Source organism: Protobothrops mucrosquamatus, unplaced genomic scaffold (genome assembly GCF_001527695.2).
Source record: "Protobothrops mucrosquamatus isolate PMUCROS unplaced genomic scaffold, P.Mucros_1.0 scaffold1044, whole genome shotgun sequence".
NCBI lineage: Eukaryota > Metazoa > Chordata > Lepidosauria > Squamata > Viperidae > Protobothrops > Protobothrops mucrosquamatus.
The window spans coordinates 432,445-457,351 of record NW_015387276.1 but is presented as its reverse complement, the minus strand read 5'-3'; positions in this window follow the sequence as shown (position 1 = coordinate 457,351).

The following is a 24,907-nucleotide window of genomic DNA, read 5'->3' as shown; positions in this document are numbered from 1 at the left end:
ACTACATTATGTTTCACATTATTGTCATGTCAACTCTATAGACCAGGGGTGTCAAACTCAATTTCATTGAGGGCCGCATCAGCATTGCCGTTGCCCTCAGGGGGCCGGGTGGGTGTGGCCTACGGGTGGGCGTGGATGGAGTGGGTGTGGCCTACTGGATGGGCGTGGCCAGCTCTACATTGTTCGCATCAAGGGTGCCTGTAGGGGCTTGGGCAGGAGTGGGATAGATCTGAGGGTCTCTGGCAGAAGGGAGTGGGACCAGGGCAAGTGCCAAGGCATGGTCCACTGGAGGAGCCTCACTGTTCCTCTCAGGCCATGCAGGGGGGAGGGGCTTATGGAGCTAAGACTGAATGCGTTTCAGCATAGATGGCCACCACAAAATTGTACATTGGCTCCCAGCCGGCCTGGGCCAGGGCCAAGGCAGAGGAGGCCGTTCCCTCACTGTTTCCAGGATGGCTTCGCAGGCCACATGAAACCACTTTGTGAGCCGCATCCGGCCCCCGGGCCTTGTGTTTGACATGTCTGCTATAGACAAATGGATGTCAAGCACTAAATCAGCTGCTTTTTATTTGCAATGCACATGCTTTACTATTGAACTATAATCTTTCCTATTGAGTTAAAGTTTCATTTCTCCAATCATCTATCCACTGTTTGGGTAGCATGAATCTTCTTTTGGCTGAGTTCACATATACCACTAAGCTACAAACATGGTTTATTTGGTTTTGGCTTGGCATAATGCGTAAACCACATTCCTGTGACTTGTAAGCCTTGATGTACTATAGCTTATTGCACAGGGCAAAGTCCCTAGCTCACTGTTTCAATTAACCATGGTTAAATTAACCATGACTTCATACAATATGTGAATGCAAAAATAGCAAGCAGTAGCAGAGAGGGGTGAAGGCTGAGTCCAAGACTGCGCTGTGCCTAGGATTTAGCTTTCACTGTGGCATAGAAAGTGTTGGCACAGAAATCCTTGTCCCATTTTCAAATCGGCTTTCCAATTTGGCTCAGACTAGAACATGTTTTGCTTTGCAAAGTTCTGTGTAGTTCAGCACTGAGGTGAATTGGCAGGAAAGCCTAGAGGAACAGCAGCTGCTGCTGGAGGTCATGACCGAATTGCATTGGCGAGACTGAGTATTGGAAAGTTGCCAATATCCAGTAAAATATTTTGTGAGCCCAAGATGTGAGCTCTATAAATAAAATTACTAAATAATAATAATAATAATAATAATAATAATAATAATAATAAATTGGAAGGGATCTTGGAGGTCATCTAGTCCAACCCCCTGCTCAGGCAGGTAACCCTATACCATTTCGGACAAATGTCTGTCCAGATTCTTCTTAAAAACGTCCAGTGTTGGAGCATTCCCCGCTTCTGGAGGTAGGTTGTTCCAGTGGTTAATTGTTCTAACTGTCAGGAAGTTTCTCCTTAGTTCTAATCATCTACCTTTCCTGAGTGATGTTGCACCAAAATTTGGAAAGATGCAGAAGGCTCTTTTTTTCACTTTATGTCATGCTGCTACATTAGTCAATCATGTATAATGCACTCCGCGGGAATTATACAGAGAATAGTTTAGGAAACCTTGTATGCTTCTAGAGTATGGGGGAGAAATCTAGGCTACGGAGTCATTTAATATGTGCATGTTTTAATGTTGTTGCACTGTCACTTGTGTGCGTTTTTCTAAATAAATCAGAGAGGTAACAGCAACTGCCCCCGTCTGTACAGGGGAAAAAAAGTTATGTATGATATATAACTCAAGAGGGTTGACAGGATACACAGCAAGTTGAAGCACAAGCTGTTTTCATAAGGTTTTCTCAGCCAAGACTGTCTGAGAATCTTTCCTTTTTTATTGGCAATATTACAACAGGCTTCTTCTTCTCCTTCTTCCAGGCACTCTGTAAGAGTGGCCAATTCTTCCATTTCCATCAAGTCTCTTGCAGGGGATGCCAGCACCTGCAGCCTAGCTCTCCAAGCTCCAGGAGCTTCCTCTCAAAAGATGTCAAGTTGGCCCCAACCATGCAGACATTGAAAGAAGAAAGAGATATACTGTGCTCAATAGTCATGGAGACAGTATCTTACCCCCTTCAGAATTCACAACACGCAGAGTTATCATGAGATGTACTTGGTTTTGGTTTACTATGTTGCGTGAACTTTCTCATTATGATTTATAACCATTTTTATGGCTTAGCACGATGTGTGAATGTACAGTCAATTGAATATTGTAGTTTATTTAGTAAAACCCAATTAAGCAAACCATGTTTAGTCTGTTACACGAACACAGTATTTTCTTCTCAGCCAGTCACAATCAATCGGAGTTTTGCAAAATATGCTTCTGTTCACACAATACAGTTAGCCCAGTAAGGTAAAGATTTAGCTGTTGTATTCAAAGGACTTGTGAAGTTAGATTGCTGGCTTTTGTTTTGTTTTATTTTGTTTTGCAAAGGAGGGAGCGTATCCCCTCTTTCCCCCCCCCTCCCCATATGCAATGGAATGTACAAAGCCAGTGTTTTGGTTAATTTAGGCTTTGGAGCATTGTGTAAATCTATAAAACAGGTTAAGTGAGCAGCCAAGTTAATTGTGCAAATGTAATCTGTAGTTTGGTTACATCTGATTATAGCTGCATATCAAAGTCTTGAAGTTAGTTTTCTAGCAGTAGTTCACTCCTATTATTAGGCTACAATTATTTATGTGATTGGTATGTTCATGATTTCTTATCTCCTAAATACTGATATTGTTTTTGCCATTACTAAAAAAATCTCAAATAGCCTTTGATTTCATCCAAAATTGATGTAAGGCCCATCTTTTCCACTTGCTTCTCTGCCCTATTGAAACATTCTTCTTTTGAAATAACATGGATTGTTTCTGTTCCAAGGGCTTGTTTTGGAACCAGGCGATCCCATTTCCCCCATTTTTAAATCAAAATAACACTGTTACAACAGTCAGCATTTCCTGTAGGTCTTGACTATCTGTCCCCACCAGAGTTCCTTCAGTTTTTTGGGGATTACAATGCACATAATTCTTAGTCATCATAGATTGTAGTTCTGTGGAAAGAATTAAGTTGGGATTTGCTGATTCCTCAGACGACACAGGTTTTCAATTCCAAGAATTTGCAGTTACAGATTTGCTTAACACATCTGGAAAACTGCCGGTCAGTTTGGCTTCACTGAAGTAGGAGAACAAAGATTAAAATCATTTCAAGATAGTGTTTACCAAATAAAATGCACCAGATGAGGTAAGGATCTAGCAGGTGTATTTACACAATACCCTAATTTTGGCTTATGTTAAACTTGTATTTTGCAAGCCATGTGAGGCCAATCTGTTTGTTCGTTGTATTGTGAGAACTTAGAGTATGGACTAGATTCATTCATCATAGAATCCTAGAGTTGAGAGGGGTCATCCAGTACAGCCTCTCTGACAGATGACCATCTGGCCTCTGAAGATCTCCAATGAAAGAGAATTCTCACTTCATGTAGCAGCCTCATCTCCTGGCTAACAACTTGGAGAAATTAAGTGTGTTAGTAAGTTGCCTCAACCCATAGAGGAGACCAATCACGTTTTGTTTGAACTTCCGCTGTGTGTGTGCACTGAAAAAATCCTCACCCTCCCCACAAAAGACTTTATGTCAGTTCTGCATGGGATTTTTCTCTTCGTCCTTTTCTCAGTATTTCAGGTTGTGCTTTCTACTAAAGACAAAGTTTTTTTTCCCTGCAGTTTTGCAAGTGTGAAGGCAGAATGTTTGCTTAGTGCTACCTGTGCTCAAAATAATGAATCAAGGGAAGACCTGCCTTAAGAAATGAGCATCTTTAGGTTGCTAGCAGTGAACAGAGAACTATAGGAGATCTATAGGGTTCTTGCCCCCTCCCTTGCTAATCTCTTTCCTCATAATACTCACTTTGGGGCTTTGAGTCTGAAATTTCCTATGGACATTTTAGAAAATAATTCTTCCCTTGCCTCCTCCCTCCATCCCTAGTTCACTTCTCTTTTTCTAGGAGATGGCTGATGATGATCACTTAGATTAGGATGAATCATCATATAATTTGTGATGCTGGGGAAAAAATAGCTGGAAAAGAAGAAGCAAAGATGAGAAGTGCCTCAGTTAGCAGTTGAAGGCTAGGTTTATCCAATATTGTTAACTAGCTGCACCCGGCCACGCATTGCTGTGGCTCAGTCTGGTTAAATGGAAAAGAAAGAAAAGAGAAAGCNTAATTTCACAATGCTTGTGGGTATACAATATTTTTTGTTGTTCCATTGTCTGTGCAGATATAGAGATTGTCTGGTTTGCCGACTCTAGAACACGCAACATATAATTGTCCATGTGAGAAGCAATCCGTGTCTAGATCTAAACCGCACAATTCTAAAGATTGGCCCTGAGCTTTGTTGATGGTGATTGCAAACACCAATCAAATTGGGAATTGCAATCTCTTAAATTGAAATGGCATATCAGTTGGAATCATAAGCATGTTTTTACCTGTCACAGGTGTGACATCTATATAATAGTAGGTATATAAAAACACGTGCGTATTCGAATGCAACGTTGTGTCAAAATTTCAAAGCAATCGGTGAAGAACTTTCGGAGATTTAAGATTTTGAACAAACGAACATTTACATTTTTATTTATATATAGATTGGGTCAGTAGTGCATTGTGTGGGCCTATTAATGCAGTTGCTCTCACTTTGCAACTTCCTAAAATAATGCATGAATCTGTATGTTGCTCCCCATAAATAAACCTAATGATTTGAGCAAGCAATAAATATATCACTGTTTATTAGTGAACTTATGTAATAATAATAATAATAGTAAAGTTGGAAGGAACCTTGGAGGTCATCTAGTCCAACCCCCTGCTCAGGCAGAAACCCCTATACTATCTCGGACAAATGGCTGTCCAGTCTCTTCTTAAAAACTTCCAGTGTTGGAGCATTCACCGCTTCTGGAGGCAGGTTGTTCCACTGGTTAATTGTCTCTGTTTCATGGGAGGGAGGGAGTCTCAAACATTGCAGCACAGCAATTGTCCACTTCGAGCATGTGCAGCCAAAACTTGTGAACAAAGCCCAGGGCAAATTTTGATGGTTATCCCACTTTGCCTATGCAAGTATCATTAGGTGTTTGGTTTGGATTGGGTTTTTTTTGTTTTTTAACCATGGTCATACTTAAATTCTCAAGTCCTTCCCCTCGACAAACTAACTCACAATTTGGGAAGCCCTATATTCAGAAGTAGCTAGTGTTAGTTCAGATATGTAGGGCAGTTGTGATTCAGTGTCCTTCCCCCCCTTCCAAAAGTTGAGTCAATTGTGAGGTGATGTCAAGGCCCCATCCAACCATTCCTGAAGAGAGGTTGAAAATAAAACGTCCATCACATCATTCTCTGCCAAGCTTGGCAGTAGCAGGACACATCATCTAAGCACCAGCCTATTATAGATTCCCAAACTGTACCCACAGTTGCCTGTTTGGTCACTGGGGAAATTAAGATACATTTGGTGTGTTTTACAACCATCTTTCTTAAACCTGACAAGACATTGCATCAATCCATCTTTCTTGCTGGATACAATTTTACAGCAAGTAAGATGAAAACTGTTCTAAGGTCCTTTGATGCTATGCTATGTTACAACTTTGACGTGTGACTATAGCACTTACAATCCTTTAAGGAATAATCTGATAGAACACTATTATACATCTTCTCTTTCATCTTTTCAGCTTGTGTCTTTTAAGATGTATTATATACATGATGAAGATTTGCTAAAACAATCTGGATGCAAGGCCCCAAGGAATAATTGATAAAACTGGAGGGAACCATTGATGGTATGCTGCCTAATTCCAGTCAGAAACTTTAGGATTTAAAGCTGGTTTGCAAAGCCCTGGGTTATCTCTAGATGGCAGAAAAGAGAGTTTTATGTATTTCTTTGTTGGCATCTGGCATGTGCTCATATTTTTTTTAGCCCAGGTTGGGCTGTGCGGCAATCCAAATTCAAAGGACAGAACATGATTTGGTATGCAGATTTATACACATGTAGAAACTGCTGCAACAACTTAAATGTTAAAGACCTGATGGTTCTTTGTGTACAACATGCTGACTGACTGAAGATTGATTGAAACAGATGGGCCTGGGTTAGTCTTTTGAAGTCTACAGGGAGATGTGATACCTGTCATCAGATAACCAAAAAGTTGTCATGGAAAAGCTCTCTTGTACTCTTTCACTCTAGAGGCCAGAATTAGAAGTAATTAATAAAAATTGCAAGATAGTTGACTTTGACAAAATGTTACCAGAAATGTTCTAATTGTAAAAATTATTTGATAGGGGGAACAAAGTATCTCGGGAGTTGATTGAAGTATTTTAAATAGGTGTTTTTCATCTCAGATGTGTCTTTCAACCTTGGCAACTTTAAGGTTTTTAGACTTCAACTCCTAGTTGCTGGCTGGAAAATTCTGGGTATTGACATCCACATATATAATATATAATGTTTTATCAATAGGAATAAAATGGAAAACAGAGAAAACAGAAAACATACACGAAGTTCCACATATCTTAAAGTTGTCAAGGTCACGTGCTGTTGCATTTTACAATATCACTTAGCGCTACAAATTCCAGTTTCAATTACCATTGTTAGGTGAGGGCTCCCTGTATGGGGACTGGGCATCGTGCAGTTAGTTGCTGCTCTGCCTGGAGCCTCACTGTTCCTTTTGCTACCCCTTGCTGAAACATGACAACACAGAGGCAGACTTCGATAGCAGCCCAAAGTATGCATTTTCTTACAAAAGTATCTACCACCATGATCATTTAGAAGAAAAATGTTAAAATATGAACCAAAATAGCATTGCATTTTTAAAACGAGCCTTATCACTTTCTTCATATAAATAATATGCCTGTCAAGATCCTACTGAAATTCTGCCCTTCAGGCTGTGAAAGGAATGACCTTCCTAAATCATGAAATGTTCATAGTATCTGTCCTTTGGCAATGTTACATTTATTAGATGTATTTTCTTCAGGATTTTTTCAGAGTCTTGAATCTAGCTACAAGAATAATCAATAGGACCGTGAATGTCTCCCCTCTGAAACTCAGAATGAATACATAGAAAGAAAAAATAGAAAAGGAGGAGACTTTTAAAAACCTGAGATATGCTGCTTGCTTGGGGATTAAAAAACAGTGTTTTGTCTGTATGAGAGATAGAGATGCTAAAGGTTACATTTGTAGTCTAATACCGTGTGTGTCAACGCTGCTAACATCAGATGTTCTTGCTTTGACAACATATGGAGATGCAGCCATTTTCCTTCTTATGTTTTACTCTTAGAATTAGAGTTAGAATTAGATGATACTGGGGGGGGGAGGAGGAATGTGCGTGGAAGTTTAGTTAGACATAACAATATTGTAACTTGTGTGAGAACCAAGGTTTTTTAAAATAAGAGATGATAAGAAATGGCAGATTGGAGAACTGGAGGAAAAGCCTGCATTTCAAACTAATTGGAGAATGTGATTTATGACTGTTAATTAGAAAAGGGAATTGTGCTTGATACTATGTGCTCAGGGGAGGGGAATTCAGATTTTGGCTTTGCCTATGTATGTGCCGATGCTATGCTATTTGAATAAAGATTCTTTAAGGTAAACAATGCCTCGATGTTCTTTGAAGAGTTTCATCTGTCGGAACCATGACAGTGTGGTCTGAGATCTTTACTGATGAGACCCAAAACACAGAACACACCAACTGCCTGTATCCAAACTCTGAGGAGAATCAAGTATATAATAGAACTACAGTTATCTTCACAGGTATGGCCTGTGCTTTGAGCTCTAGGGTTAGGATTAGGGGTTAGGGTTAGCCCTCCAAAGTATATGAGGCCAGGAAACTAATGCCATGCAGATCAGGGCTATTCTTATTGTCATAGCTACAGAACAGAATCTTACAAGTCTGAATGGGCTTCTCCCCTTCCTCATTTTACCTTCATGTGAACTAGGAAGGGGCGTGTCTTGTTGTTATTGTTTTAATGGTCATTTTATTATAGATTACAATTGCAAGGAAAAAAGATAAGAACCAATACAAACTGAAACAATAAAATATAGAAGGTACAGAAAAGATAAAACGGGGGGGGGAATAAGAATGTAGTAAAGAAAAAGAAAAGTATATAAATTAATTAGTCCCCCCCTTCATCACAAGTATAAATATTTTCAGTAACTTATTACCATCTCTGAAAATACAACAAATGATATCTTCTGCTCATATTTTATTTACTTATATTCCACCTTTATTGTTTTTATAAATAACTCAAGGCAGCGAACATACGAACTTAATACTCCTGCCATGTCCCATCTCATTAGCTATAAATAAATCCTTAAAGTTTCATCATTTCAGTTCTGATTAGCAAAATCCATTTAAGATTTACCAGAGATAACAACTTATCTATTTTAACCTGATCAAATAAACCAACTTTACATGTCTTCCTTTTAATTTTAACCACCTAAACTTTAGTCCCTTCAACTAATGTCCTAGAACTTTTTTTTTCATGTATTCATTGCCCTTTCTCACAAAATTCTTCAAAGCTTTAACAAGCCACTTTTGTAAATTCAATATTCAAGCCACTCTTTTGTATTTGTATTTGTACATACCTTTTAATTATTAAGATAATAATTATTTCATTATGAATTATCAGCCAGTTTCTTTTATATGTCCATCATAGCATCTTTTTCTATATCTGTAATGGAATGTACAGGTGGTCCTCGACTTACGACCACAATTGAGCCCAGAATTTATGTCGCTAAATGAGAAATGTGTTAAGTGAATTTTGTCTCATTTGTGACTTTGCTTGCCATATTTGTTAAGTGAATCATTGCAGCTGTTAAATTAGTAACATGGTTGTTAAGTGAATCTGGCTTTCCCCGTTGACTTTGTTTGTCAGAAGGTCACAAAAGATTATCACATGACACTGCGACAACTGACAAACTACAGCAGTCATAAATATGAACCAGTTGTCAAGTATCCAAATTTTAAATCCCATGACTGTATGGAATGCTGCAACAGTCATAAGTGTGAAAAATGGCCATAACTCAACTTTTTTCAGTGCTGTTGTAACTTCAAACAGTCACTAAATGAACTGTTGTAAGTCAAGACTACCTGTAGATGCTTCATAGTGCTTTACAGTGCTCGCTAAGCGGTTTACAGCTAATGTTTTCAATTTTCTAATATAGGCTGACACATGAACCAGGCTGGTGACTATCCATTTTTATTGTAACTATAGAATGCGAGGAACACATTGGGTTGATAGATGGGTGATTTTGTTAGTACTTACAACAGCTCATTTAGTGACTGTTCAAAATGACAATGCCACTGAAAAAAGTGACATGACCATTTTTCACACTTAATTACCATTGCAGCAGTCCCCCATGGTCATGTGATTTACGTTTGGAAGCTCGAGAATTGCCCGTAGTAAGCTGGTGGGTCCCCAGGTGGGAGGAGGTGCATTTCAGAAGAGTAAGAGGCAACAACTCAGTCCAGATATTATGTGTGGGAGAAAGAGGATAAAGACAGCCCCTCCCCAATAGTTCATAGAACAGGTTGTGAAGGCAGATAGTAGAGTGTTCAGTCTGTCCAGAATTTGTCTGTAAGTGGGAAACAATAAAGAACTCAGCTTGGAAAAATCACCATGACCTTTCTTGGCTCTTGGACTTGACAATATCATTTTTGTAGTGTGTTATTTTTAAATCCACTTTCAGATCAGTCTCAATCGTGTCAGATAAAATTTAATACTCTTCCATAACATTTTTAAACACAGTATATCTATAAAGACAAATACTCTTAAAACTGACTTCTGGGTTCATTCTTCAAAAATACCTTTCAATATACCCAAAATATATTGCTTCATGCTGTATTAGTAAGTCAAATTTTATGTTTTCTTCTCCTTTAATTACAATCTTTGGTTCCTTCTGGTGCCCTCTAATGTTCAACCTTTAAAGTCTCATCCTATCATTGAAAAAAAAGAAAAGAATTGGAAACAAAAAATGTTTTCCACGTGATGGATTCTTATAATTAATTCCAGGGTGATAGTGAGAAGGAGGGTTTGCCTGGTTCCCCTCAAATCCATTTGCAGTGGTGAGGCTTAAATGCCTAGTTTTGATAAAATGTACTGGAATTTTAATTACTCCTCACTCATGCACAGCACAACGTTTAGTCTAGTTGCAAACTCAGTTGCAATATATGACAAATTAGAGCAGAGTTTGAAGGTAATGCATTATAAAAGCGGGATCACCCACAGGATTGTTGTTCTATGAGGTATCCACACTGCATTACGTTTAAGAGAATGGATGCTTCCGGATACAACCAGGAGGTGTGAAAGAGCTGGCATAGTGGTTTCCTTATTTCCTGGGACACTTGCTTCTACAGTGCAGGTTGTTTGGATACCTTTTCCAAAAGGATCCAACAGATCACCCTGAAGGAAAAGTTACTTTAGCGAAGACAGGTGTTTGCAAAATGAGCTGTTATTTTGGCTCAGCTTCAGGACAAAATGAAATGGCTGGAATTTTATTACCATCCTCTGGTGGCAAACTGTGTGCTGTAGCTTGTCAGAACTACCAAAATGAAGGCTTTATGGCAGGAAGTAGCAAATCCACACAGAAAGCCATTGCAGACAAATAGCTCATCATATTAAAAAACTGGGCTGTGGGTACAACATGTGTTGACTGTTGCACATGAAATGAATAGTAAATTTATGTGGATTTTTTTTCCCTTCCTCTTTTATAAAATGTTTCCCAAGTGCTACTCTGAATGAGCAAATGGCCTCCTTTCTAAGTATTTTTTTGAATCACAAAATTGGCATGGATTGCCACCACTACTTTTTAATTCTTGGTTTTCCTTGAGAGCTCCTAGAACTGTAATGTGCCATATAAGCATACCATATTGCCAAGTCAAAAGGTATGAATTAAATATGCATGTATGTTCAGCTGCCATACTGATTTAGAAGAGACTGAGTTTGCTTTCCTGTTTCATAACATGGAACAATCCACCTGGGATGTGGTCATAGATGGAACAATCTGACCAACAGCGTGATAGAAGAGCAAGGCCTATGGAAGGACTGAAAGTAATGCCACAGATAGCAATCGAGCAACATACCATTTGGAACCACAATCTAAAACTCTATAACCTGATGTGCTGATAGGTTGCATTTAGTTTCTGTGAGTTGCTCCTAAAATGCATCTAGGTAATACCCCTAAATCAATGGCTGACCATGCAAAGGATCTGAATGTTGCCATTGTTATAGAGAGGCAGTCAAAGGAATTGGCTTTGCCAATAGATCACACTTGAAAGCAGGAGGGAGCACAAATGCAGATATATAATTGTTTATATCAAGAGTAATATCAGAGAGAGACTGGCTGAGCCAGGGGAGTAGTCAAGTGGGGAATTAGTCTGAAATCATTACAAAGGCACAAGAGAGGAAGACCCACCTTGAATGCCATTGAATCTTATCTAATCTGGTCCCGGTGCCAGTCTGGGAAGATTGCTATGAAATAGGCATTAGCAATAAAGTAGCTAATTTGAACTTTGTATTTGTGAATCTAGTTCTATTTTTGATTAACCATTCTGATATTACTTTCTTTTTTGGGTTGGCAGGCTTGTTGGAATGGCAAACTAGTAAAATTATTCACGATAATTTTCGTTATCCCATATTGTATTTTGATATGAGAAGATGGTCTATTAGTATTTATAATTGCACTCCCTTAGATCTGAGTGAAGTACAAGACCTATTTCTCCTACCTCCATCACTATCACCCATATATAAAACAATTGTCCATTTAGGTAGGTCAGGCTGAGAAAGAGTGACTGGCCCAACGTCACCCAGGGAGCTGCTATGGCAGAATGTGAATCAGAACCTGGATCTCTCTGCTCTAGTCACTTACCTACTTCACCATGCTGACTCTCTAATAACTTCTATGACTGCTTATGCATAGTAAACAGCAACCACATTGCTCCGCTTATACAATGAAAAAGACCCACTCAGTACAAAATTTATGGATAGCAAAAGAGATAGGGGAGGAATTAGGATGAGTTAGGAATAAAAAGAAATGAAAGGAGACTAAAGGAACAAACTGTACCTTCAACTAAATATATAAACATATATTTAAAAAGAATTGCAGACCAGATTTTAAAAGAGTAGTTAATAAATCTGAGTCTATTTCTGTCTCCCTCTGAGTGAGCTTGGCAAAATGAATACTCGAAGAAGAATAAACCACAAATAGCACAGCATCAGTACTCACAAACTCTCTGATAGGTAGGGTTTGTAGACACGGTAACATTGCTCAGTCGGCTAATTTTTTCAGTATCAGAATAGCCACACCGTCCAGCTGCTGTTCCTATGTAGAAAGAAAGCTTCAACAGTATTTTAAGACTTTGGAAAGCCGGAACATCCATCAAATCGCTGGATCGTGAATGAATCCCTCCAAAATGAGCTCACAGCACTTGATGCCTGAGATCAATTTAAGATTCAGTTTAAAGATTCAGTGTGAAGGGGTGATTTGAATATATTTTCTTCAAATTGAATTGCCCCTTCAAAACAGTCATAATCAACATTCCGTGTATTTCTTAATGAAATGAAGTGGAATCTAAATTCCAGTAGAGTCTAAGCTTATTTGAGAATTGCATTGGATAGATCTTAAGTTAGTGGCACTTTTTGCTGCATTGGCTGTAGGAGATGCCTGGAGTAAAACTGGGACAAAACAAGGAGAGTTATGTGATGTATATTTTTCTTCTGCTCAACTGAGGATAACTCCTTCGGAGGTTCATATAATTCCTTGTTATTTTCTCCAGCTATGCTCAACTACTATGTTTATTTCTTTTGAATAGCAACAATAACATCTAATAGCATATCTACCTTATTCCCCAAACCCCTTATTTTTCATGTGGCTAATCCTTTCTCCAGAGCTGATGCCCTCTTGAGGTATTATTCAATTTTTGCAATCTCATCCAGGATAGCCAAAAGATACATTGGTTAGGGATTATGAAAGTTTAAAACAAAAACATCTGGAAGCAAGGAAGTCTGCTTTATATTCCTTGCAAATCTCTTACTCCCCTGATATGAACGCATTTGATCAGTACGTATAAAATCTGATTTCCTCCAGGCCAGTCTAATACACATTTGTACTTAATCTCATTCTGTCTTCTTGAGGGAGTAGAAAGGGAATATAAATACATTCCTTCCAGCTGATGCTGGTTCTATGTGAATATCATTATTTAGTTTCATCTCCTGTTACATAATGCTAAATACCTACTTACTATGTTGGGATGGTCAGAATGAGGCAGCCATATCTACCCCAAGCTTTATCTTTTTCACTCTAAGTTTCTTTGGACTTATATTTGTCAACTCTGCGACAAACTGTTGGCATTCGTTTGTGTCATCACTATTCAGAGACCAATGACTTCTGCTTTTTTTAAAAATACAAAGGGAATATATTTAATTCAGAATATTTCAACACATGAGTCAGGCATTCTATAGTTGAGGTTGTGGCTGGGCTGTGACTTCTGTATCCCAGTTACTGCTTATGGTAGCACTCTCCCTTCCAGCAATTATGTGCAGCAACAGTGACTGTACTCATGGTCGCTTGTTCTCTGGATGAATGCACCTATTTCTTCATAGAAGTAATTGTTACCCATAGCTGTAACCTTCCCATTAAAATATCCAACACCACTGCCAGAAGAATTACATTATTCAAATATCTCTAATTTAAAACCTCTGTTTTTGCTTGCAGAAATGCGACTTTCCATTTTGGGCTTTCTATAATTAATCATAACATTTTTACTGAATAAAGAGGTTGTTGGATCAGTTGTCTTCCATATTCAAATCTACCTTTTGTTTGGAGCGCTTTATATATATATAGGCTGTTTAATTAGCTGTTGCAGAAAATAAATGGGTTTCCAATTAGTGCAGTTCATCGGTAAGAAAGCAGGGTATGTCTATTAACTAATATTTTTGGATAATGCCACAGGGTAATGGGTGTGTCTTCTCTTTTACTGCTGTATAATATTCAGCACAAACTTATCAGCTGGAAAAAAAGAAAGTAAATGTATCATAGCAAGCTGTCAAGCAATCATGGTGGAATAAGGTCATGGTATGAATAGAAATGTAAATGAAACCATTTAAAAACTAATACACATGCACAATATTCTACTTATATCACCAGCAATATTTTTTTCCCATTCAGAAAAATAGGCAGTGGCAAAATCATTGGGCCTCACTAATGATCCACATCATCCTTCTATTTTCATCAAACTCATTACAAGCTTCCATCCACTGACCTTTTAAAAATGCCTTTAGCTGCCTAGTATGAACTTAATGTTTATGTTGCAGTTTAATAGAGGCCATGATACATAGCAAGACTGGTATATAACAAATTAGCATAGTGGCAGTTATCATGGGGGAGGGTCACAAGCTTATCTCCATGCTGTTGATTTATATTGTTTCATCAGCCATCCATAATTTAGGTACTTCCATCACAAGAATTCCACCTCTGAACCATACATAAGTTTTCATTTCTGGAGTTTGAAATGATCTACCAAACATTCCAAGGGATATTACTGAACACCATTAGTTTTTTGGGTGGTGTATGTTCATGTACATGAGAGTAAACACCATTAGTTATTGGTAGACACGTCCTTAGCGTTCCCCCTTTCTCTTGTATTTGCACAGACATCATGGATTTAACAGACAGTTGGTTCTTAACAGAAAATGGAGCAGCTTTCATCACCATACCTGAGAAATAAGAGTTAAACTTGGGGGTACACTGTAAACTTACATCACATACACTTCTATCTTTCAGCACCATATTGTGGTCCTCTTGTCAAGTTGCCAGCCATGGTCGCCAGCAAAACATTGGGAAGTCTACTGGCTAGATCAGTGGTGGCGAACCTATGGCACGTGTGCCAGAGGCGGCACTCAGAGCCCTCTCTGTGGGCACGCACACCATGCCCCAGAGATGGCAACCGTCCCTCTTCAACCAGCCGCCCGCTAACTCACCGAGGTCCCATGTGGCCAGGTGCATCCCAGCACAGCTGGTTTCCCTCCCCCCGCCCTACCTCGTCTTGTCTTGCCTCACCCCACAGGACGAGCCTCCTGCCCACTGCCCCACCTGCCAGAGACCCCCTGGATCTCCCCCAACCCTGCCCGGCCCCTACAGGCATCCCTCTCCACAAGCAACATCAAGGTGACCACGCCCACCTTGGCCCCACCCACCCAGTTTGCCATGACCACTGCAGCCACGCCCACCCAGTGGGCCATGCCCACCTGGCACCCGGTGATAAATAAGTGGGTTTTGGGTTGCAGTTTGGGCACTCGGTCTCTAAAAGGTTCGCCATCACTGGGCTAGATCATGGTCACTAAACCCTGAGGCTCCACACTGCCCAATCTGTGAAATCTGTAAGACAAATAGATTTTACAATCAAAATTGGGGGGGAAAAACAAAGCTTTACAGCTAATGGGTTTATTCATAAGATACTTGTTTTTAAACTCCCCAACTCCCAATCAAAACATTATCTGGATAATGTTCTTATCAGAACTAATAAGCAGCTATAAATAGCCAATAAAGTTTGTAAAATTTTTCTTCAGGCGAGATCAAGAACGTTATCTAAATTAGGCAACAACTGGTTGCAGTGACAATTTATCATATTTTACAGTTCCTTGGGAACCTACTTTCTGTTTTACAAAGATCATGCATAAACTTCATTTTTACTCCAGGTTTTAAAAAATAGGTTATTAATCTTGGAGATAAAAGTTGAGCAGTAAGTTTGTATGAAAACTAATGTTTTCAAAATCTCCTGCTTTGTGGCCACATTTAGAGGTGTGGGAGGAAATCCTCTATTCTTTCAATATACTAACTTCTCAATAGACAGTAACCTTCAAACTCTGGTTCTACTTTTGCTCTTTGCTCAGAGGACCAAGAGAAAAGAGTTCAATTGATGATTATGTGCCATCAAATCAACAGCAATCACATAAATTTTCTCCATAATGATCTTTCCCTGACCTGGTCTTTCAGGTCATCCAACAGTATACCCATTGCTACTGTAACTGAGTCCATCCACTTTGCTGAGAGCGTTTGAGACTTCATTCATCTTGTTAGACCTGCAGACTGTTGCCTGAGCCAGCGATCAACATTCCAGCAGTTCTGAACTACGCTGGCACCTTCATTACTTCTTCTCTCTGCAAAAGAAAAAAAATGTGCTTGAGAAAGAGACTCTCTTGAGTACTGGGAGTATGTTTGCTGGAAAACAAGCTCCTATGCTCAATAATCTACTACAGTGATGGCGAACCTTTTAGAGACTGAGTGCCCAAATTGCAACCCAAAACCCACTTATGCATCGTCGGGTGCCGGGTGGGTGTGGCCCATTGGGTGGGTGTGGCCCATTGGGTGGGCATGGCTGCGGTGGTAACAGCAGACTGGGTGGGACTAAAAAGTTCAATCAATCAATTCTAACTTTGCAAGATCTTTTATTTTCCCTTGAGAAGTTGAAATTGACTGATTGATTGATTGAACCTTTTTTTTTTGTACATGGCGGCGGAGGCCTAAAGTGAAAAGGTTTTATAAAACCCAGCTGAAGGCCTAGGACTGGGGCGACAGCATGCGTGCCCACAGAGAGGGCTCTGAGTGCTGCCTCTGGCACCCGTGCCATAGGTTCGCCACCACTGATCTAATACATAAGTGATCATATCAGCCAGAAGCATTAGAACTGCAAAATGTGTATTCATTTTCTAGACCAGCTTCTGATTACATTATGGGGATCAGTGAGCTTTGAATTTCTTCCTCTCTCCCTCTTTTTCGCTCTCTCAACACAAAATGTAAAAAAGCAGACACAATTTAGAAAGAGCAGTGTTTAGAATCTATTCCTATTAGCAAAACAGTTCAGCATAATTTGTACCTTGAATAGGCAGTGGGTGATGGATATTTTTAAGGTTACTGAATGTATCATGGCACCCCCTATTTCCTCCCAGACTTCAGTGAATCAAATCTTCTTTTCTCAGCCAGCTAAATTTCTCTCAGTTCCTGTTTTCATCCACATCTTTAATTTATGAAATCATAAACACTCACTCCTTTTCCCCCCCCCCTCTTCTTGCACTCCACATTTTGTTACAGAGCATGGGTGAATTCTTTGCTTCCCATATATAATGAAAAAAATAGTCAGCAAAAGGTGAGGTATGACTTACCAAAAAATGTAACATGACATTTGCATGAGCCAGACAGAAACAACTAGATAACATCACAATTGATTTTTGTCCCAAAAGATGTAAAGTGTAACGGTGGTTGTAGTGTAAATAAAGAAAAATGTTATTTCAAAATTAAATATAACATCTTCTGGTATATGTAATTATAGATGGGATTGTTGGAAAAGAATCATGTTTTTCATATGTGGGTGCCTCTTCCACCTCCAATTAAATGTGGTCCTTACTTGGAAGAGACTTTTGGAGAACCACCTAAGATAACCTGTTTTTACTGTGGACAAGAAAGGTTATAAATGTCTTGGCAATCTTTCTCAGCTTGTTACCTTAAAATGCATTAATAATTTCGCTCATAAAATTCTTATATATGTATCTAAGTACAGCAATAAATTTAGACAGCACCACAATGGAGAAGGATGATGTACTGAATAAGATATATACAAGTACATACATAATGTTTCTCACCTACTTTTACAACTTCTTTTACAACCCTGTTTAAAGGCTTCTTTTCAACTCAGCTGCTTTCTTTTATAACTGTGGTTTGGCTTAAGCATTTATACAGAGGGTTCATCATAAATTTTCTGCCCTCCTCCAACTGATCTACCTGGATTATCCCCAAACTGATTTGACTGTAAAGCCACAACTAAAGATCCCACTAGTATGGAGCATTTCCAGTGGTGGGATTCAAATATGTGAACAACTGGTTCTCTGTGTGGATGCCACTTCCGGAAGTCCGTTCTGGGCCTGGGCAACAAAAAATTAGCTACGGGTTCTGCCGAACTGGTGCGAACCAGCTGAATCCCACCACTGGCCATTTCCATGTTTTTGAGGATGCCAGCGCTTCTGATTCATTGTATGTGCTTGAGGGAATATGTTGTGATCTCCCGTAGTAGTCAGGAAGATGCAGTAGTGAAGATGCAAAGACTTTTGATAAGGTCAGTCGAAGCCTAAAGGAACCCAGCAAAACTATTTGGGATATACAGTATTTTGCTGTTGTTGTTACTCCACATATAGCAGTTTTCTCCAACTTGCTGCCCTCCAGATATGATGGACTTCTGGCTATTCTGACTAAGGATCATGGAAGAAGAAATCCAGCAAATTTGAGGAGATAGCAAGTTAGTAAACATAGGGGGGGGGGAGCAAAGAGCACAGTTTCAGGAGTTTCAAGCATATTCATATATGCATACTTCAGTGTCCTTAAATGGACCCTCAAGCTTCTTTCAGAATTATTTGGAAGATATTTCTAAATTTGAATATACCTTAGAGTAAGATTGAATTATATCTCAGACAGAAGCTACTGCAGTCCTGGGAAAGCCATGTCAGCTTATATCAGTATTTCTTCTCTTTCTGTTCTCCCTGTCTTTGCTTTTTCTGCACTTCAGTCAGCTGAGCTGGTGTCTCTGGTTTTTTCTGAACACACAGTGCAAAAAGCCAAATGCAATGCATACATGGAGAAAAAGCACTTGAATGTCACATAACTAGGATCACATAACTAGGACACCCAGAATCTTAAACCTTCCTAGTGTACCACAGTGTTGGAGAGTTGGAAATTTGAATGTCTCCCTTGGAGAATCCATTGGAGTTGGGCAGCTAATAAGTTCAAATAGGCATGCATATATTAAGCTCTGATTTGTAGGTATTAATACACATTGGAGCCAAAATCTGCTAACAATCCAATTTCATTTAATAAATTTCCACATTCTGTTCTTCATCTTTTTACTGAAAGTTAATGACAGTCTTTGACAACTGAGGTCTATTCAGAAATTAGCCAAGTGGAAAGTCTTCACATTTAGTATTTCCTTAGTGGTTGTTCTCATTCTGTTCACCTAACCCATCCTGCTATCCCCCAGATGTGATGGGATAGTCAGAATTCCTAGTTAATATTAACAAAATAAACTAGAAGATGCTACATTATACAAATTGGGGGGGGGAGAGGATGGAGGAGTGTTTATTAAAAGATGTAAGGAAAAATCAGCTACAAGTAGTCCTTGTTTAGTGACACAATTGGGACTGGTAACTTGATCATTAGGCAAAGCATTTGCTAAGTGAAATTGTGACCAGGCTTATCTGTTAACTCAGTTTTCCTTTGCTTTACAGACCTATGAAGGTCATAAATTCAAAGATTGGTCCTAAAGTTACTTTTTCTTCATGTGAAGAGTTGCTAAATGAGGCAGTTGTTAAATGAGGACTACCTGTTTTAAACCTGTAGTTTGCCATTTTCATGTTAACTCCTTTTTTCCGCTAGACATCCTAAAACAAAAAATTCTTAGCACCCAGAAAGAGAAGCACAGATGAGTCTAACTTCCATGTTTACATTGCAAAAACCTGAGCTAGCAAAATTAATTTCCAAAGGGCAGGGGTCTTCAAACTTGGTCCTTTTATGACTTGTGGACTTCAACTCCCAGAATTCCTCAGCCAGGCATGCCTGGCTGAGGAATTCTGGGAGTTGAAGTCCACAAGTCATAAAAAAGCCAAGTTTGAAGACCCCTGCCATAGAGAGATTTGCCAACTTTGTTTTGGAATCTTGCACTCACATATATCCCTCAGTGGGTGTAGGAGGAAAAGTGCAGGCATGCAATCATTTTCCTATTAAAAATCCTTGAAGCAGCATTCAGATTAATCAAACACAAAATTTAAAACAACAATTCACTGAAACAAGACAAAAACAAAAATAACAGCACTGAGGAACACGTTCAAGCATTCCAAATGCTGCCAACTCATGGAGCAAACATGTACATTGTGAGTATAACAATTAGCAAACCACTGTGCCCACTGACATCTCCCCCTGTGTCAAGTCCTGCTGTTTATTTACTTATCTGAGCAGACCCAGTTTTCTGCTTAAAAGACTTTGCTGTTGTAATCTGTCTTCCCGACACCCTTGACTTTTTTTCTCTCCTGGATCTGCACTATGTAGCAACACTGACTTCCTTTCTCGTGTCCCATAATGCTTCCATTCTACTGTAACTTAGGAAGAAATTAGAAGGGCATCTAGACCTTATCTTCCACTGCTGCTTGAAGTACTGCATTAATCTATTTGAGGTAGGGGCAGCCAAAATTGCTAGCAAACCCTCAGTCTGACACTGCAGGTGACTCCTCTAGACTCATAGCTGTTCCTAGCCAGAGTTGAAAAGCATTGTTGAAAGATGGTGGCAGCTGGGTTTGCTTGATAGATTAATTGAATTGCATTAGTGGATGAGGATCAAGGCAGGAAGATGACATCTCTGCATTTCCACAAAATGGTTCTCTCCCTGAAGACAGAAGTATTTGCTTCAGTCACCTAATCTGTTTATGGGAATCATCATTATGTAGCACTCTCCAAGAGTGATGGGGCTAGAACTTCAGAATTCTCATCCCAGGCTGTTGGGGAGCTAGGACTTGAGGAAGACGGGTAAATATTGATAATGAAGTTTCAAGCTAGGGGAATTTTTTTCTGTCCAATCTGGAGATTCTGGAATTTGAACCTGACCTATTCTGTAAATCTGGATGGGCTAAAGAGAGAAAACTTTTCTTAAATAACAGTCTGAATGTATGAAAAGAAGAAGTATGACATAATCAGGCCAACGGCAGATTAGGGTCTGAGAATTGCGGGTTCAAATCCTCACTCAGCCATAGTTTAGCTGACAGGAAGCTGTGGAAATAAGGCTGGGTGGATAAGAAATCTGAGATTCTTAGAAATATGGGATAAAAATAGAAATAATAATGAAGTGTGTGTGTATGTGTGTATGTTCATTACAGCAAGAGAAGCATCATTAAGCTGCAAGAATTTTCTTTGTAAACTAATTCACAATTCATACCTTCTGCACAATAAGAAAGTTGATAATAGTCAGAATATCATTTTTCTTTAAGAATTTTTCCCGTCTCATCTAGATCTTTCTGATATAATGACTATTGAACATCTGTGATCGGAACTGTTTCCTAACTCTAATTTGAAAGATACATGAAATTCTGTACCTGAAACGATATATGAGACGGTACTTCCCCAGGCTATGCACACAAACCATTTTTATGCAATTATCCAGTCTCAAATTATAAAAATACATCTAGCAATCATACAACTACACATATATGACATAGGCCACTTGAAAGCTTGTGAATAAACGGTGCGCATTTGCTCCTGTTCCACATGGCAAGGATTCTTGGCCAGTCAAGTGTAAGAACCGACTTCTGCTTATTAGGCTTCAAGAAGATGTTTTAAACTGGAATAGCAAGGTTTGGGAGATTGGATTAGTTGTATACTAACAGACAATGACTTCAGATACCTAAACCATATACTGAAGGAAGAGAGATGTGGTATTCTGTGGGACTGCAGTCATGAAAACTTATGCCTTTTAATAAAATGTGTTAGTTGGAAAAGGTGCTAGCAGACTCCTGTTTTGTTACATCATACAGTGGGCCTCTTGCATATTACTTGACGTCAGTGTGTAATGAAGCTATAAAGTAATTAGGTATGTTTGGCATTTTGAGTTATTAATAAAAAATAACATTTGGAATAAAAGTGATATCTGAAACTTACCGTTACAAAGTAATCCAATTTGCACCTTTTTTTTTACCGAAAAGTTCTAGAGAAAAGTTCTAGAGGAGGTGACAAGAAACTACTCTTTTGGCAATTAACAATATCCATACATCTTATTGAGCCATGGTGGTGCAGTGGTTAGAAGGCAATATTGCTGGCTAACTCTGCATTCCCACTGCCAGGAGTTTGATCCTGACCAGCTCAAGGTTGACTCAGCCTTCCATCCTGTCATGGCTCCATTGGAGCCCGATTCGGAAGAGGAGAAGTTGGAACTGGGATCATCCAATGGGGATGGCACATCTCCCTTGGCATTTTTGGAGAGGGCCGAGGACGATACTGTTCAAGGTGCCTCAGGCATTGGGGGAGGTGGTCAACCGGACGGAGACCTGCCTGCCCTCACAGACACAGGGGAAGATCAGCTGCTGACAGGGTGGTGCTGACAGGCAGCAGATCCCCTCTGGTGAAGAACAGCTGCCTCCCCCACTCAATCCAAGGGCATGGAGAGTGGGGTGTAGGCTCAGAAAAGGGCTACTACAAGGAGTGGGTTGACTTAAGGAGAAATCGTGGGGAGTTAGTCTTTGCCAGGAACAATTGTTTGTTTTGGCTTACACTCCCCCGGCTTTGACTTGGGCCTTTTGCCTTGCCTTGAGGACTGCTTTTCACCTTTGCTTTGCCTAGCCTTGAGGACTGCCTTCTGCCTTTTGCCTTATACCTTGTTTTTGCCATGAGGACTGCCTTTTGTCTCATGCCTTGACTTTGCCTTGTGGACTCGCTCAGCTGGGTGGACTGGACTTGGACCCTGGATCTTGCCCTATGAGTGTGCTCCTACTCTGTGGACTTTCTTTGTTATATACAGGCTGTTGTTTGGGGGACTGAGGGTGCTTGCCTTCAGGGTAGCATGGGGTGGACCCTAACCAGTCATTGGAGGGCCATTTGTTGGAACATTTACTTAGAGCAATAAAGGACTCTCTAGAGGCCTGCCTTGCCTTCATCACCTGGGTCATAATACACCCTTCCAAGGTTGGTAAAATGAGGGCCCAGATTTTGGGGGCCAATAAGCTGAATCTGTAAACCACTTAGAGAGTGATGTAAAGTGCTATTGCCACTGCTATTGCTATTATGGGGCCAGATAAATAGTGGGGGGAAGGATATGTATGTATGTGTGTGTGTGTGTGTGTGAACTTACAAGATGTGTGTGTATAAATAAAATGTATTCTAAAATGTTTATGAGAGAAAGCTGTCAGAACTGTTTTTTGTTTAAGAAAAGCAAGCACTATTCCCTTCTAATCTAATGCCCCTGGAAAAGCCCTAGAGAACTGCCTTCGGAGTAAATTATAGTTCCCAGTCTTGACAGATGTGTATAAAATGTTTTTTTTTTAAAAAAAAAAATCCGTACCATTTGCAGGAAGCCAATACTTGCAGGTTTTGATTATGTTTAACTTGTGAGCCATTTTTCTTGCCCACTTCTTTGCACTACCTATACTACTAGTCTATGATGTATTATTTTACCCCTAGTATATTCCCAGGATACGATTACATCAAGTTCTTATTGAATGTTTGCTGTCTTCAAATATTTTCTGTGTTTCTTGGGGAAAAATTAACTTGCCCTAGGTAGCTTTGTGAAGAATGATATCCATTAGGTATCGGTAACAATGACTAAGGAGTGGTCCTCTAGTTTTCTCTTGCAGTGTATGATGAACATCTTAGCACTGTTCTCATATGTGTTCTCACTACTCATTTACGTCCAGAGATTAGCCTTAGCTGTGGCTGAGCTATCACAAATTGAAATAGAGTGTATACCGACCAAGTACTGTTCTGTCGAAGAACGTAAGTATTCAAATACAAGTTGTCAAACACTGAAGTGTTGAAAGCTCAAGTTATAGGTGCATATGTGCATGAGTAAAGCACATCTTCCTTGGAGACCATCCATCTGTAGAACAAGGATCTGGGAATAATTCCAAAATTCATGTATCATCTTTGTAATATGGTTGCAGAATGTGTTGCACTTCCAGCATTGCACCTCGGTGTAATGTGAATCATAGAGTGAGATTCCCAACAGCATTTTTTAAAACACCCCCCATGATAATTTGCTATTCTTCATCTGTTAGAATAGGCCAGAGGATTCTGGATGTGGACAAAAAGGGGGGAAAAATATTAGTTTTTCCCTATGGAAAAGTGACATTGTGTGCCAACTAGTTTTATGCCTGGCTGATAGATTACTATTTTTATTCAATTTATTTTCTTATTCATAATATTCTTGAAGGTAGTAGAAGACCATTTTTCCCAGCCAGTTTTTTTTTAATTCCCCAAGAAAAGAAGCAACTTGAAGGCAGTCCCATGACTTGAAATGCTGAGAAAAAACAGATTTATATTTTAAAAAAATGAAGTGGTCCTGAGCTCCTGTAAATTTGGTGCAATAATTTTCCCATTGCAGATACTCCACACAAAACAGGGAAAAGTAGCCCTGTATTTTTCTGAAAAAAGAGGGGGGAAACGGGGGCAGGAACCCTCTTGTCAGTTTCACCCCCCCCCCTTCTGAAGGGAGCTGCTAAACCCTCAAGTCTGCATTCCTCTTTCAAGATCTGAAGCTCAGGAGCTGGGAGGAGGCCTGAGGCCATCTTCCAATGGGAAAATGGACCCATGGGATCTGGGGGAAAAGACAAAATAAAGTCTAACATCACCAGAATAAATCATCTTGACTGAGTTGGTAGGAAGACAGATTTCAAACCAGCACAAAATTATTGTGCCTCGGAGTAAATGACATCTCCAGATTGCCACTTAACTGAGCAGATTTCTTAACAATGAGAGAGAAGATCCTAAAGATAATGAAGCTGCTGGTGTATTTCTAACTGATTTCTCACTAAGTCTTGATTCTGCTATATCAAGTCTGCCGTGATGCTAAAAAGGGAGCAAAACCTGTCATTTGGAATCTGATTCAATAAAGGAGAACATTTGTAGCTCAGAGTTGAAATGAGGGGTCCTTGGTGGTCTCTTGAACTTGGTTGCTTTCTTGCAGATGTTTCATTATCCAAACGAAGTAACATCATCGGGGCTAGTCAAGACTAGACCTTTTGAGCAATATTCCCATGTCTTTTTGAACAGATTGGAACTCGGAAGACTCCAAACACAAGTGTTTGGCAGTAAGCTGGGCTCTTGGTTTGGAGCCAGGGATACAAGAATACAAGGATAGAATACTTCTGTTCTCATTTTCCAGTG